A 13,817-nucleotide genomic window follows, 5' to 3' on the forward strand; every position below is an offset into this window, starting at 1 on the left:
AAAGGGAAAGTATGTCTCCTTACCAGAGCTGAGGAAGGGGAGTTCAACTGGTAGAGCACCTACCTAGCAATCAAACCCCAGAACTGTATAAAACAAAAACAAAAACAAACACACAAAAAAACTCCTTTCTGTCCCTGTCCCTAGTCTCCTCTCCCAAGAGACAAACACTCCCCTACTCCTCTTCATTCCTGAGTCCTTCCTAGAGGGCTCTGTACACATACAAACAATATGAACATACTCCCTCCTTCTATTTCAACTAGCACTTTAGCCCCTTAGTCCAAGACTTCTAGCCTGAGGGCAAGCTGCCCCTTATTAAAAAGGCAGATTAGCAACTGGACACTATTTCAAAACAAAAGGCTCACATTAATTAAGAGTGACCTGGCCAGCACCAGAGGCTACCACCTATAACCCCAGCTACTCAGAAGGCTGAGATCTGAAGGTCTCAGTTTCCTAAGCAGGAAAGGCCATAGGACTCTTAAATCCAATCAAACAGCAAAAAGCCAGAAATGGAGCTGTCGCTCAAGTGATAAAGCACTAGCATTGAGTGATAGAGCTAAGGGACAGCACCCAGGCCCTGAGTTCAATCCCAGTCTAGCACATATGACCTGGCCTTGCCAAATTCTTTTTTTTTTTTTTTTGCTTATGTGGTGTTGAGGAATCGAACCCAGGACCTCAGGCATGCAAGGCAAGTGCTCTACCACTGAGCCACCTTCCCAGCCCAAATTCTTCATTTTACAGGGGAAACAAAGGCTACAGAGGGTAAGGACTAAGTCCAGGTACTCAGTATTGTGGAAGCCTGTTAGGAAAATGATTTTATCTCTCTTATTTGCCCAGAAGTTTCCTGGTTACCCACCCTACTGTAAGGACAGGGACTGGGAGGGCTACTAGAGTTGTGGGTGCTACTGGGAGGAGCCTGTTCATTCATCACAACTTAAGCCCAGGCTCACTGAAACACGCTCCTCAGGTTCCATTCCTTCGCTTCAGGGTATAGTCTCGCCTACCCTGACTTTGCCAGGACCCACTGTGACCCCTTGGTGGGTCCCTGGAGAGGCAGGGTGAATAAAGACAGGATCTGGTTTGGGGTCAGTCAGCATGGAGAAAGCTGTCCACTCCTCCCCCTGCTTTTGTTTGCATGCAGAACGGAAGCATCAATCTTCGTGGCCCCCTTACCCTCTGAGTGTGGGAGTGTCTGGGCAAGAGTGGCAGCCAGTCACTGGACCAACTCTCACCGCTGTTAGTAGCCTCCTGCTTACAAGAGAGGCTCCAGAGGAAGGAGCTGGGCAGGCAAGAGGAGGTGGAGAGAAGGGGCCCTCAAAGCACAGTATAAGGGCCACAACAGGCAGCAACAGAGGATGAACTACCTTTTGGAAACAGAAAGACCCAGACCCAGACAGGAGCAGAAGGGGTAGGGAGAGGGGAGGTAAGAAAAGGTCTCTCCCTGGACAGGCATGCCAGGACTGGGGTGGGAAGCACTAGGAACTAGGCGGCCACTTTGGAATGTGCTCTCAGAGTCCCACTGAGTCTATGCAGATGAGGCTTGTCTGTATGCAAATGAGCCTGTCTGTATGCAGATGAGGAGAGAGGGCATTCTCTTCTCAGGGTTACCATAGAGCCCACCCCCTCCTGTTCCCTCCAGCTGCAGGGTAGCCTGGGAAGAGGCCAGGACTGGGGGGGGGGGGGGGAGTGGAGTGGAAACCCTCAATGGGAGATTAGACTTCAGGATGGACTAACCAAAGAAAAATGACCACTTTGGGGAAATAAACTGTATATGGGATAGGGAATATGGAGATACTGTTGGGGAAGGCCAGTCCAAAACAAAACAAAAATAACAAACAAACAAAAAAAAAAACAATGGGAGTGTGCCCCAAAGAACATCTCAGACTCAGGGAAAAGCCTCAGAGCTTTGGCGCTGGTCCCAACTGGAGGATGGCAGGGAGCCCCAACCCTCCTGGGCCCCCCACATATCACCATTCACGTGCTGGCACCAGGAAACAGACACAATGGCAAGTCTGAGGAGACTGGAGAAGAGGGAAGGGAAGAAACCTCATTGAGCAGCCCATTTCTCTTCAGGCCTCAAAGAGGGCCTCTTTTTACAGTGCCATTTGGATCTGAGTGATGAGAAGCATTTTGCAAACAAGGCCTGGGGAGGCTGAGACTCCTCTAGGCCACACAGCTTGCAAGTGGCAGGGGCCTGGCCTGTCTGACTCTATGGAAGGCCACTTCAGTGAGGAATTTTCCTACTGCTTCTGGGCAAGCTAACTGAGCCAGGGGAGCTGAAGGGTTGAAGGGCTGTCCCTGGGGCAGGACTGGTAGAGCCCACAGGGAAATCAGGTGGAGCCAAAAACTGTCATTGGGAGGCTGGGTTAGCAGAAACCAAGGGGGGACACCAGGGCTGGGAAGGAAGCCAGGAATAATCTAGTAGGGGAAACTGAGACCTAGAGAGGCTGGGAAAACTGCGTCTTCACTTAGCTGATCCAAATCCAAGCCTGGCCTGAACTCAGGCCCTGGGCCCCCAGCCCAAGGCCCCTTCCTAAGAACACAGAGGGTAAGGATGGGAGGGGGGCTTTGACAACAGCTTCCCGTCTTCCTCCGGTGGCCCTCAGCCCCCCACATTCACTGGTGCAGCCAAGGCCTTTGTGGGGAGGCCGTGGGGAAGAGAGGCCCCTTGTTGGTCCATTCATCATGCCGAAGGCTTGGCCCATGCCAGCCCCCGGCCGGCTGGACATTCCTTCCTGGGGGTGCCAGCTAGCCCCCACTGGCCCTGCTGCCACAGCCTGCTCCCCAGCTCTGTCATTTCCTGGAGCCTCAGGGCTTTGGCCCCAGTCCCGGCTGGAGGATGGTGGGGAGCCCCAACCCTCTGTGCCCCCCACACCTCACCATTCATGCGCTGGCACCAGAGCCGTGGGAACGCTGGATGGCAGCTGGGCATCGATGCCCAGCTCTGCCCACCCCCAGCCCCACCGACCTTGGAGGGGGAAGAAGAACAGGCTGGCCCCCAAAAAAGCCCCTCCAGGATGGGGCCCTAGAAACCCTCAGCACTAATTATGAATCTGGGGACAAACAAGGTATTTGCAAGTCAATTAGTGACAGAACTTTCCCAGGAAAGAGCTTCATCCATGCTCAGCCTCAGACAGGGCCACATGCTGGGTCATCTTGTCCCTCCCCCTGCCTCTGTCCTGCTTGCAGCTAGCTCCAGGGATAGAGACTGAATGATGTTTTGCAAGCCAATAAGTGGCCTAGGGCTCCTGAGCCTCGAGTGGACATCAGGACTGGGAGGACAAGGCTTTGCTGAGGTCAGTGGGAGATCGAAAGAGGTCTGCCACCAGGAGGCGTCTCATCAGGGCCATGGCCTCCATTCCACCTGCAGAACTCCATGGATCCTGGAAGGAGATGCCAACGAGGCAACTGGTCCACACAGAGTGGGTGGGTTGACAAGAACATAGAAATCATTGTGAAAGTGGCGCTGTAGCTCAAGTGGTAGAGCGCTAGCCTTGAGTTGAAGAGCTGAGGGACATCGCCCAGGCCCAGAGTTCAAGCCCCACGACCGACAAAAGAAAAAACAAAACTATATAGAGAAATCATTGTGAAAGGGTCAGGAGGAATGGTTCCAGAGAACTCTGAGAAACCAAGACGAGAGAAGACCAAGGGGAAAGACAAAAAAAAAAATCTTCAGGTATCCTGGCAACTGTGCCAAGGCCAGGGCTCTGAGGATCCCAGCTCCACCTGTGGAGAAACTTCCAGGTCGATCACCATAGCCACCTGAGGCCACTCCCTTAGACAAGGAAAACAGAACACAGGGTCTTGCTTCTCTCAAGCAGAGCCCCTTCTCTTTCTGTGAGAGGAGAGGACCCCTTAATTGGGGGAAGAAAGGGAGGGAAAGGGGCTGGGCAGGGCAAAAGCCCTAGAGCCAGCCCTGCCATCTGAGGGAGATTAAAAGATTATAATTAAAACGCATTTGAGGGGCTCAGAGCAGGTGGGTTGGGGCTGGTGCTAAAGATCTAATTGCTGCCTTTAGCCAGAGTTTTCACTGTGGTCTGCCTTTGGGGCTATAATGAGTAGTTTTTGTTTTCAGGGGAGGTGAGTGAGAAGAGGCCGGGAGGGTTGACAATTGAAGTGCGGCCATGAGGAGGAGTATTTCTCTTCATGTAGAGCACCCCAGTTCACATATTCTGGCCACCCCCCCATCCAAGAAGAGAAATCAAGATGAAGATCCAAGCCTAATGGATTTATGGGAGACCTGAGAAGAAGAATTTAGGGGCCAGGAATGCCTAAAGATGGTGTTTAGATTCCCACAGAGAGGGGATATTGAGACAGGGGATTGTTAGGTAGGGGGACAAAGGGGTGTCCTTGGAATAATTATAACTGCCAGCATTAATTAAACGTGCTCAGTGACAGCATTGTGCTAAGCCTTTATCAGTTTATTTAACCCTCACACCCACTGTAATGACTCAGTGGGAGATACCAAAAGACTAGAAGTGGAGCTGTGGCTCAAGTGGCAGAGCAAAAATATTCAGGGGCAGTGCCCAGGCCCCGAGTCTAAGCCTCAGAGTGCAAGCGCGCGCACACACACACACACACACACACACAGAGCCACCCCTCTGTTAAATGGCTGAATTATAAGTCCATTTACATGACCCTCCGAATCTTCCTCTCCCCTCCAATCCCTAGGCTCCCTGAGTACTGGGGGTCAGTGAGTTATCTGGCCATCCTGGCAGAGAAGATGTTCACCAACTGTTCAGGATGCAAATGAATGGCTTGGTAAAACCTGTGAATTTACTTCTATAAATAAAGGGCCTGAGGCAGCGTTCTGAGAGGATGAATAAGAAACCAGGAACATGGGCTGTCTCTAAGAAGGAAACTAAATAGTGGAGACCCAGGTAGGAGGGAGACTATTATGTAGTATATTTGCCTGTGCCTTGAAAGTTTTGTTCCACGTGAAAAGATTATCTGTTCAGAAATAAATGTATTTACTTATTTTGGTCCTGGGGATGAGCCTCATAACCTTGAGCAAACTGAGCAAAATATTCTACCACTGAGCTGTGACCCCAGCCCCAAATTCAATTTAAAGTATTAACTAAAGCCTAGCTCATGCCTATAATCCTAGCTACTCAGGTGGCTGAAATCTGAGGGTCATGGTTTGAAGCCAGCCCTGGCAGGAGAGACCATGAGACTCTTATCTCCAAACCACCAGAAAATCGAAAGTGGAGCTGTGGCTCAAAATGGTAGAGCACTAGCCTTGAGCACAAAAGCTCAGGGACAGTGCCCAGGCCCTGAGTTCAAGCCCCAGGACCAGCACAAAAATAAATAAAATATGAACTATTGTTTAAAAGAAAAAAAAACGAGGAAGGATAGGATACAACTGCAAAGGCCAGAGTCTACAAGAACCGCAGAGACCCCACATTTGAGAGTAACCAGTGGCATTACATACTCTTCTCTCCTTCTTCTACCCTTTCAGGATCACCATGTTTCAGCTTCCTCTTAGGCCAGCCTAGCGTGGTTGTTGGGCCCCACAATTAGCCCGTGTCTCCCAAAGCCCTTCAGAATTAGTCCCTCTCCATTTCCCTCCTCCCCATCCAGTTGGCATAATGGGCAGAACACCTGGATTCCTACCAACTATGTGCACATGGGCAAGAGTCATTGAAGCACCCCATATCAGCATCTGCTGGGCAAGAGTGGGTACTCTGATAGTCACACCCTACTGTAGCTAGGGGGTGTGGGACACCTGCCTAGAGAACTGGGGGCTACCCCTATGCCTTTTTCTGCTCATGCCACAGGAGAGCCTACGCCTCAGCTGCTGACCTGCCTCGTACAATTGCCCAGGTCTCATCTTCTCAGTGAACCTTAGATGTCCCCTCTAAGACATGATTGCATCCCTGTCCTTGCTCTATCTGTCTAGCTGACCTAGAACCTTGGCTGCCTCCTCTTTGCTTTTTCATCTGGTAAATGGGGATAGGAATAGTAGTTACTTCCCAGACGTGCTGGGGAATTACATGAGGTAATGTATGTAAAGCACTTGGTGCCACATGGGGCACGAAGCGAGGACTCATAAATGGTAGCTGTTATTATAGTTATTAAATGGGAGGGACCCTGCAAAATGTGCTAGTCCAGGAAAGGGACTTCTTATTATTGCTCTGGCTGGGAATAATGAGGCCCCCTCACACTCCCAGGCCTTTCTGACAAAAGGACACAGCGGCTGGGGATGGGCCCGACAAAGTGAGAAGTGAATGCTGCATTATGGGACACTTAGGGGCTTAGCTCAGGCTAGAGTGTGCTGGGAAGGCCCCTCCAGCTGTGGCTCCAGGTGCTGAAGGACCCACAGGCTAGGAAGGTCTGTCCCTTACCCTCACCGAGGCTCCACCAAGAGCCTTCAGATACCAGGTCTTCACTAATTTATACTTAGTGCACTGGGCTCTTTCTGCACCAGCTCATGCCATGACCTCTGACCTAGTGAGGGAGCCTGATATGTCAGATGGTGGTGAATGATCTGGAGGTTAAAAAAAAAAAAAAAAGAATTCATGGGGAAAGGAAGGCAGGGACTGCGGTGGTGAGCTACTGCAATTTAAAATGAATTACTTAGGGAAGACTGGATTTTGTTCAACTTTTTTCTTGCAGAAATTTTTATTTACAAAGTAAACAGAATAGTATAAAGAACCTATACTGCCTTCTAGCTTCCACAACTGCCAATCTTGCTTTATTGGCACCCCACCTACTCTCCCCACTTATTTGGAAGCAAATCCCTTTCATGGAGGGTGTAATTTGAATGAAAAGCAAAGGAGGTAAGAGAGCCACTTCTGTGCTTTGTGCTTGTGTTTGGAGGATCAGGCTCCCATTTCTGCTCTGCCCCTACCTGGGTGTGGAAATTTACAGTAGCTTAACTGTTCAGTTTCTCATCTGTGAAATGGAGCTGTTGGTAGTAGAAAGAATGTTCTATTCAAGTGGAGCAAGGCCACAAGATCAAAGGCAAAGGTCCTCTCAAACAGGTTTGGCCCCTTCTCTTTGGAGAAGGGAGATAATGTCCCAGGGTACCCAAGATTAGACGCGACTAGGAAGCTGATTTGGGTATGTTTGCCTGAAAATGGCACCCCTGAAAATTCAGCAGGCCACACTGAAGATTTAGGAAGTGAGCCTGAGCCCAGAGTTTGGTTTGTGTGCTGGCTCTCCCTTCACCCCAGCTCCCCATGGATGGCCACTAGATCCTAGACTATTGGAGACAAGGAAAGGGCAGAAGGCCTGAATGGCCAACTGTTCTTAGCCCCCTTTAAAGACCCTCATCACCATCTCCACCTCCCTCCCAGGGTGTTAATCACCCCGGGGACTCAAAGAGACCCTTAACTCCCATCCTCTAGGCAGGATAATGGGCCATTCACACTGAGGGGACCCAAACCTCACACCTGGCCCTCTCAGGCAGCTCCTGACCGCCCCATTGTCCCAGGCCTAACTTGCACCCGGGTGTAGTGTTGAGGAGCTGAGCCCCCAGCTGCAGCACTCCTGGCCCTTCCCCCCACCTCTCCAGTCGCCTGAACTCTGGGCTGATTTGGGGGGCGGTGGGCCTGCCATTCAACTCACACTGGCTCACTTGGAATTTTGCTCCTCTCCAAAGTCCTTATAGAGCGGTGGGAAAATGGGAGGGAATAATTAGGAAAATCATTAGCGTCTCAAGGCCCATCTGAGAGGGATTAAGGGATTAAGAGCCTTCCAACAGATCTCTCCTACTTTAAGGTTGTTGTAGAGGTTTTGTTTTCAGGATTTCTTTTCTTTTTCCCTGGGTTGGGGGAGACTAAAGTCTTGGTGGATCCTCTTTTCAAATGCTGCAGAAAAAAAAAGTCAAGATAGTAACTTGGTCTTGGACTCCATTAGGAGGAAAAGAATGGGAGAAAAGCAGGTGTGAGGGCAGGCTCCTTTCCCAAGCTCTGTCCCAGGCTGTCCCAGAAATGGGTGGCTGAAGAGATGTGAAGTCCTGGCAGGTTGTAAGGGAAAGCCCTAATACTTCCCTCAATACTTCCTCATCCCTGCCTGCAGCTCTCACACACCTCTTCCAGGTCCTACCTGAGGGTAGGCAGGTTCTCCTATACCCATTCAGCTGAGGCAAAGTGGGCTGGAAGGCTCTTTGTCATCCCTTCTGTGGGGTAAGCCTGAGGCTAGATATCAGGGTAACGCCCTAGACAGAAGAGTCACCAGAAGGCAGCAGCAAAGGTTGTTGCAGCCTGTTGCAGTGACACATGCAGCCCCTGCTCCTGTATCAGACCACAGTCTGGTGGGGTGTGCTGAGAAATGTGCAGTTCATCACAACCCAAGATGAAAGGTGGTGACAAGTAAGTGGAAGTGCAGAGGAGATGTGCAGAGAAAACAGAGCCCATCCAGTCTGAAGAGAGCAGGACCAGTTCCCTGGAAGAGATGATTCTAGTACATTTATGAGTCTCCCTTCCCCCTGATACACAGTGATTGTCAGGTTATTGTTTCAGTCGGATGTATCTCCAAGTACCCTTCCCACTACAGATTGTCTCACTGATGGTCCATTAGTCCAAGGGGAAAATACCACAGGAAGGACAGTGGGCACATGGAGACTGTGGATGGTTATGGTTGCCAAATGCAGGGGGTTACATCAGAGTGCACACCCAAGCTCTTCCTTGCATCTCCTCATACTGAACCCTGCCCTCCTCTCCTGCCATATCTGGGCAGGTGTCCACTGTCTGATGCATACACACTGGCCTCCCTGGTTCCAGTTGTGGGGGGGGGGTCTCTGGAGTATAGGTTGCCCCTCCATTTTTTTGAAAAGTCCAGCTAATCTACCTCTAAGCCTTCACCTGAAAGAACCTGAGGCTGACAGGAAGACAGAAAAATGGAAGGGGTCTTTCCTAAGATGGAGGCAGTCAGAAACACTGCTCCTCCAACACCTTGCCAGTGGTGCTGGTGATGGATGCTGGCTGCTGCCTCCTGGTGCAGCATTAATAATCACATATATTAATGATCTTAATTAGCAACTGCCAACAAGAAGCCTGGTGCTAATTCCACCAATAATCGAAGCTTGTGGGGTGTGGACAGGAAGGGCGGGAGAGCTGATGGGTGGCTTGCAGCTTGGATAATAAGACACACACTATGGATAGTGCTGGGTCCAGTGAACTGCAGCCCGCCTGAGGGACTGGAGAGATGGGGATAAGGAAGGACCCTGCCCTCCCTTCTCTCCACCCCTACTCTGCTCCCACACCAGAGTTCTTCAATCCGTGCCCCCCCCCATGATGCAGTCTCTTCAGTGATGTTGGGACAAAACGAAGCATAAGGAAATGCAGAAGGAGGGGGCCTCTGTCTGAACCTTTAGAGTCAGAACCCAGACAGCAGCCATGGGATGGAGGCAAGTCTGTAAAAGCCGAGTGAAATGAGCTAGAAGGGGATTGGGAACAAGCCCCACAGTGTCCTGAAGCTACATTCCTTGCTCTGGGGAGACGGAGATGGATGGTGCTAAGCTGGGAAGGAGGGGACACTGGGCAGGTGGGGGGAAGGGGGCTTCTCCAGCTGAGGGCTCTCCTGCCAAGAGGAGCAGGGTGGGAAAAGCAAGCTTAAGAGTCCAGATGATGCCAAATGCCCATACAACAAAGCCCACTTCCTCCCTCAGCCCCAGAGCCAAGGGGGCCTGCTTGGGTCTTCCTAGGGGCTCAAAGACCAGCCCAAAGTGGGCCCAGAGAGCCCTGGAAATGTAGGCCAACAGGAGAGAGCCACCAGAGGGCAAGAAGCTCTCATCCACCCTCTTCCGTGACTGCCCAAAGTAAGGTTTACCATCTGTAAATGCTTTGGGAAAGTAGGGCATGAAAGAGAGGGTACACTGTGGACTCAGGCAGGCGCGGAACTGGTTCAGCTTTTTTTTTTTTTGCCAGTACTGGGGCTTGAAATCAGAGTCTCGTGGTCTCCCTTAGCTTTTCTGCTCAAGGCTGACACTCTATCACTTGAGCCACATCACTTTCAGTTTTATGCTGATTCGTTGGAGACCAGAGTCTCAGATTTATCTGTCCAGGCTTGCTTGGGACTCGGATCCTCTGACCTCAACCTCCTGAGTATCTAGGATTACAGGCATGAGCCACCGGCATTTAAGTTCATATTTTTAAAAAGGTGATGCTTGGGGTCTCTGTAAGAATTCCCAAACGCTGAGAAGACTAGGTCAGAATGCTCTGGAGTTGTTCTGGATTGGACCAGAGACTTGGCCAAAAGAGTAGTCAGGTGAAGAGCTGAAGAAGGGCTAATTGTCAAAGGGTAGGAGATAAAATTCTGTTTCCTTGGCAACATGAAATGCCTTGGTTCCTAGCCCTGATCCCTATCCCCAACTTCCCTCATATCTAATAGCTTCCAAAATGTTAGCAGCCTTGTGGCTGCCTCCACCTTAGAATGAGGCCAATGTATATGTTGTACCTGGATCCTTACAGAGGCAAGAAGAAGGAGGGACACATGAAAGACTGGACCAAAGGGCTGGGAAGGTGGCTCAGTGGTAGAGTGCTTGCCTTGAATGCATGAGGCCCTGGGTTCGATTCCTCAGCACCACATAAGCAGAAAAAAGCTGGAAGTGGTGCTATGGCTCAAGTGGTAGAGCGTTAGCCTTGAGCTGAAGAGCTGAGGGACAGCACCCAGGCCCAGAGTTCAGGCCCCATGACGACAAAAAAAAAAAAAAGACTGGACCAAAGCATGAAGAAACATGACTCAGAAGCCAGCCTGATCCCTGACCGGAGGAAGACTACCTACCCTACCAGCTACCAGCACCTTCTCCTCTTAATCCAGTCTCTCTGGGACCAAAACTCTGGAATTCCTGTGCGAGTTCTCCTTTTGTTGTTGTTCTGACTGATTTTGTCCTGAAAATCATTACAAATCCTGAGAAACTTCACTGCTTTAAGGACCCATGAATCTCCAAAATGGCTCCTCACATGAGTGAGATGTCCCTTGCCCAGGAGTCTTACTGCTGGGCTCAGGTCCTGTGCCCTGTGGAGTCTCAAGGCCATTTGCTGGAGCTCAGCCTGGAAAGGCCCAAGTACAGAGGCCAAGATCCTCTCAGGAATGGATTGTGCTCTTGGCATTAAGCTCTCTTGCCACTGTCCAAGGGGCTTTCCTCTAGTGCTGGACCACAGCACACAGTGTTGGGTGCCATCAGAGGGACTATACTTCCTTCTATTTCCATATCATTGGAGAAGCTTATTTTAGTTCTACCATAGCTGACCTCCCTCCCCTGCCCCCCTCCCCCAAGTAAAAATAAGGCTCCTTAACTGGTAGAAGAAGGCAAGAAGGAAGACCTGGATTCACAGATCAGACAGGACCCCTTGGATCTTTACCCAGTAACTTACACTGCTTTAGTGGGACTATGAGTAATTCCCTTCTGTAAGGGAATTGATCCTAGAGACACATCTACCAGAATCCATTGAGTCAATACGATATTAAAAAAAGAAGAGGCTGGAGAGAAGGCCACCAAGAGAGTGTGAAGGAAGGCTAGAATGGGGGGGCCCGTGCACACCACGGCCTAACCCCTAAAGTCGAGGCTCCTTGGGGACAGATGACCACCTCTGCTCATGGCCCCAGGGCCTGTGCGGGCCGCCACCCTCCTCCTCCCGCGCTGCGCAGGCTGGCGGATTCCACGGGCGATCAGACGGCGGCGGCGGCGGCGGCGCGGCACAGACAATGGCGCTCTGTCCCGGGCCTCGGGACGACAGCTCATCCCTATGCAGTGGTCGCCTCCCCCCGCCCGGCCGGGCCGCCAGCCCCTTTCAGGAGGTGGAAGCCGAGGCGGCGACGGAGGGGGATTCTCACAGGCCGTTAGACATTTGCATAGCGGCGCGGAGACATTGGCCCGCATTGTTCCCGGCGGCGGCGGCGGCGGCGGCGGCGGCGGAGGGCGCACGGGCCCGGGCGCGCGGCTGACCGGCTGGGAGCGGCCGGCAGGCCAGACAAAGGAGGAGGGCGCGCACCGCCGGGAGGCGGCGGGTGGGGACATCCCCACGGTGGGAGAGAAATACCGGGGTGAGGAGGAGGGACAGGACAGCCGAGTTTGCCCGCGCACCGCCACCGCCCCGTACTTTGGACACCCACGCCGTGTCTAATTCCTCCTGGAGGGGGTGGGGGGGCGCTGCCAAGGCCCGTGATGTGAATCCCAATGGGGGGGGATCCCAGGCCTTTCCCAGGCGGCGCGACACTCCGCGCTGTCGGGTCCTCCAGAGGTCAGAGTGGCTCTGGCTACCCAGGCGCCCCGGCACCCGCGGCCCGGGTGTCCTAGGGCAGGAACTCCCCCATTGTTCTCCATATACAACTTGCCAAGGGGAGCAGTTGAGAGCCCCCCTGGTCTTCAAGCCTTCCACCTCACCTCAGCACCACCCGTCTCCCCCATTGCCAGGCCCTTGGAGGCAAGCAAGTATCCTCGTCCATCACTGTCCCCAGAGCTCAGGCACAGGGGCTGGACAGAGTTCATGAGCGGGCAAGTGTCCGATTGTCCTGCATTGAGAGTCATAATGGTGGTGATCAGAGGGGCTGTCCCTGCGTGGTAGAGACCTCATTGTCCTGAAGGGGTGAGGAAGGAGCCCCTTTGGCCGGGTCCCCAGCAGCCCCTTGACCTGTCATTGTCATCCTGTTGACCCAGTCTGAATGGATGGGCCACCGTGGCAGGGGAGCAGCAATGCTGGAGCAGGGGGCTATAGGCAAGAGGGGTGGGGGAGGGAGTCTAGCTTGTTCACCAAACGGGGTCCTAGGATACCTGTCTCCCTTGCCCTTGGAACTCCCAGAGGGAATTCTGTGATTGGGATGACCCCCATACCCAGACTTCAAATAATGGCTCAAATGGATGAAATGGAACAATCTACAGAGACTCACAATAAGGCCCTGCATTTGAGGCCAAATGAGAGAAGAAAACAGTAAAGAGCCCAAGGATGTGGTTTAAGAGCATTGAACTCTGGGTAGAGTCGCCTGAACAAAATGATGGCTGCACAAGCTTGTGGTAGAGCTTGGTGTCATTGCCTGGATCATAGAGGGAAGCAATGAAGCTTAGAACTACTTGGCTACAGGACACTTAAGGCCACCTCACCTGGCCTTCATTGGATCCTGTCCTTTTTTGGGGGGAGGGTGTGGTGGAGGGGATGCTCTTTAGGCATCTGGGAAAAGGTAGGGGAGAGCCAAAGGGTGGCGGACCATACAAGAACCCATAGTGACTTCTATAATAGTCTTATCTTTGGAAGATGGCTGGGAAATTGCCCTCTCCCAAAGAGGATCCTATTGTCCCTTCTCTAGGAAGTCTCCCTAGATTGTGATGAGTGATTTTCCCCAGCATGAACCATTCTGGGTTGGATGTGACCTTTTTTTTTTTTTTTTTTAAAGTCTAGAAGAAAAGAGAAATCAAGGAGAAAGTATCAGTTGAGGGAGAGTCAGGCTGTAAAATGTTGGTATCTTAAATAATATTCATAGCTTTCTCTACTCAAAGAGGGCTAGTCAAGAGAGTGTCTTATTCAATACTCAAATCACCCTTTTTTTGGATCTCTGTCGGAGCTCTGGGACTGCAGCCGGGGAGATGCTCAGGGTGAAATGGGGAATGGAGCCTCAGTTCTGCCAGGCTCCCTCTCCCTCAGCAGGCCCTGGCAGTGATGGGGGGCCTTTCTGCAATCTCAGCCGTCAGCCTTCCTGGTATTTCCTCTCAACATAGCTAACCCCACCAGCAAGAGGTACGATTGCTGTAGAGGAAGGAGGGAACTAAGGGCAGGAGCCTTAGCTGGGATACATGCAAAAGGACGGTCCATGGAGGGCTTATCCTTGAACCATTCTCCTCCTCTTCTGGTTTGTGCTTGGCTTCTTGAACCAGCCAAGCT

This window comes from Dipodomys spectabilis, unplaced genomic scaffold, assembly GCF_019054845.1.
Source record: "Dipodomys spectabilis isolate Male_0828 unplaced genomic scaffold, ASM1905484v1 ptg000069l, whole genome shotgun sequence".
Lineage (NCBI taxonomy): Eukaryota > Metazoa > Chordata > Mammalia > Rodentia > Heteromyidae > Dipodomys > Dipodomys spectabilis.